At 36.7% G+C, this 3269-nt stretch overlaps 1 long non-coding RNA gene across 1 annotated transcript; it reads left to right on the forward strand.

Moving 5' to 3' along the window:
- The first annotated feature begins 338 nt into the window (after positions 1–338).
- LOC130810414 (uncharacterized) lies at positions 339–2954 on the forward strand. Its single transcript, XR_009041048.1, has 3 exons — positions 339–844; positions 1594–1667; positions 2082–2954. It is a non-coding gene; the product is annotated as an uncharacterized LOC130810414 (long non-coding RNA).
- The last annotated feature ends 315 nt before the right edge of the window (positions 2955–3269 follow it).

Raw genomic sequence — 3269 nt, forward strand, 5'->3', positions numbered from 1 at the left:
AGTAAGATACTGCAAAGCACTAGCCAAACTATGATACAATGTAGGATCATCACAAGAAGAACCAGCATTAGCGCAAAGTTTGCCGGAGGTAGCAACAGGTTTACATTGAGACATGCCAGCCTTTTCAAGAATTTCAGAGGCATACTGCTGTTGAGAGAAAAAGAGTGTAACATTCGGGAAAATTAATATTTTAAGACGAGTAAGTTTAATAGAATTATCAGTGCGAGAATGACCTTACATACACATGACATACAATATTCTCAATTTAACTTCTCTTCTTTTCCTTTTCTTAAAAAAAAAAAAAAAAAAAAAAAAAAAAAAAAAAAAAAAAACTCAACCTTCTTCAAACCCAACATCCATCTCCTTCTTCATTGCTCTAAACCCTTATTCCTTTTCATTCTTCAAAATTAGAATCCATGGACTCATTCTCACCGGCATAACCGAAGGCAACATGCATTGTTCCTCAATCTTCCCTTCCTCTGACCTTCGAAGAAACACAACAGCTTCACACCTCTACTCCTTGTTGCCAAAACGCGAAAGAGGAGCAACGATATTCATCCTCTTCCTTGATTTTCAAAGTCCTTCATTGAAGAACCTAATTCTTGGCAGCCATAGACAACAAATTCTAGGCTTTCACTTTCTTTTGATTTTCGAGTATACAATGGATTGATCCACTCCTTCACCTGCATTACACGAACAACAATAGAAAGCAGGGTTGTTCTTTTGATTCAATGGGTATTCACAGCAGCCTGCGTGAGATTCAAGTCCTAATTGTAAGTTCCTTCAACCCCTTTCGAAACAGGCCGTGTGAAGTAGAAATTTGCAATCTCTCTTATAAATTGTGGTAATTTCTTAATCTATTCAATATCTATGTAAATCCTAAAATTTCTATACACATATCCCTCTTTTCTTCATTAGTTTTATTACATTTTTCCTAGCATTAAAGAATCTTTACTCATGAATACCCTCGTACCATTTCATATTTAGTTTTATATTGGCTAAAAATCAAGAGTAGTAACAAGTTATTGGATATTGAGATGTTGGGCTATGTTGAAAATCATAAAATTAATTGGAAAATAATTGTAATGATAAAGAATCGAAAAGTTTGATGTTCTTGGATAAAGTACTAGATTCTTGAGGACTTGTAGTCTGTAGGGTAGAATACTTATCTCTGTGGTTAATTAGATGTGCATATTGGAGAAAAATGATTGTAGATAAATAACATTAGATAGCTTTGTTGAGAAATAATTAATGTGATTAAAGAAGGGATAATTGGTATTCTTGATTGAATTATGCTATTCTTGGAAGTATTGTTAATGGTGAGTTAAATGTTTGTTTTACTTGTGATTGGAAATACAAAGGAAAATTATGGAGGTTGTTAATTTTGAAGAGAAATTGACAATTATAGGTCATGGTTATAAAATTTTGATGGAAAATCGGGAGATTAGAATAAAACATGTGAGATTTAAATGATTTGAAATGTTAGAATAAAGTTTGGTCACGCTACAGTCTTAGGAGGAGATGTAATAAAGTTATATGTTAGTATTAAGTGTCGAACGCCCTTTGGTGATTATGTGTATTGTTATGCTTCAGGAGACAATTTCTTTGCGAAACTATTCTAGCTGATAGCTGCGAATCGAACCTGACTCTTTGAAGCGTCGTCTTTGGTGAGTAGTAGCAGTCTCTTAAAGGGTCTGATCAGACTACATTCTTGAAATAAACTTTTTACTAAAGCTTTTGAATTGAAAATTGTTGAGACAAAGTTGTTATGAATGCTTATGCTGATATTATGATATGGTCAATGGATCGGGCTTGCGAGCTGGTCATTGACGGAGTTGAGGAACATTGTTCCCTGATCCCTGTTTGAAGCGAATTGTCATTGAGATATTGACTAGATTCACCCGAGAGTGACATAGCCTTAGAGCTATGGATGTTCCTCTCAACTAGACTCCCTGTGCGCACATAGATCTAGGGAACTGATGTTGCTTTTAAACCTGTGATTTGAGTTACTGTGTTTTGTTGATTTGGATTGTTACTTCTCATTCAGTTTAATCTGACCTTCTGTTGTTTCCATCTTTTAGTTTGATTACAGATCGAAACCGGTCGGGAACGATGGGTTAGCGGTGCTTGAATAGCATTCCAAGGATGTATATTGAGCTGCGCGCGTAGGAATTTGTAGATTTGTATTAGGATTTTGGATAAATGTATATTTGTTTTGGTTGTGCTGGTTATATCGGACTTGTAGAAGATTTGTATGATTATCTTGTGTATTAGTTAGATGTTGGTTTTGGGATTTAGCTGAGTTAGTCACGTTGAAGAGCTTGTGACCTCTTTGCTTGAGTTTTGGAAGTGTGATTTCGGTTTCTTGGGATACGAACCCAGTGATGACCCTGTTTACCCAGTCAAAGGTAAGTCGGGTTGTTACAAAGAGGCCCGTAGATGTACGATTAACAGCAATACCAAAAAAAGTAATTAAGAGGACCTAAATCCTTCATAGAAAACTCAGAGTTAAGTTTGGACATAAGAGACTCACGGAGTAAATCAGAAGAAGCCGTAAGAATAATATCATCCACATATAACAGCAGATAAGCAATATCAGGACCATGACAGTAAAAAAAAAGAGAATTATCAGAGATGCTGTTAGAAAAACCAATAGTAGTCGTAAAAGTGGCAAACCAGTGGTACCAAGCACGAGGAGCCTGTTTGAGACCATAAAGAGATTTACGAAGAAGACAAACATGATCAGGACGAGTAGGATCACGAAAACCTAGAGGCTGATGCATGTAAATAGTCTCAGTCAAGTGACCATGAAAAAAAGCATTCTTAACATCTAGTTGATGAATAGACCAAGACCGGGAAAGGGCAATACTTAAAACAATGCGAACAGAGGCAGGTTTCACAACCGGACTAAAAGTTTCATCACAGTCAATGTCTTCCCTTTGAGATATACCATCACCAACAAGATGCGCTTTATAGCGCTCAGAAGAACCATCGGACTTGGTCTTGACACGAAACACCCACAAAGATCGAATGATATTAGCATTAGGAGGACGAGGTACCAGATCCCAAGTGTGATTCTCAATTAAGGCATCAAATTCCTCTTGCATAGCTAACTTCCAGTTCGGGTCACGAAGGGCATGAAGGGGAGATTTGGGTAAGGATGAAAAAGAAACAGATAAAGCTTGGGAGTAGTATTTGGGATTGGGTTTGAAAATACCATGTTTACTACGCGTAACCATGTCGGGTGGTGAGGATGGAGAGTTGGGATT

The sequence above is a fragment of the Amaranthus tricolor genome, chromosome 4, assembly GCF_026212465.1.
Source record: "Amaranthus tricolor cultivar Red isolate AtriRed21 chromosome 4, ASM2621246v1, whole genome shotgun sequence".
NCBI classification, from domain to species: domain Eukaryota; kingdom Viridiplantae; phylum Streptophyta; class Magnoliopsida; order Caryophyllales; family Amaranthaceae; genus Amaranthus; species Amaranthus tricolor.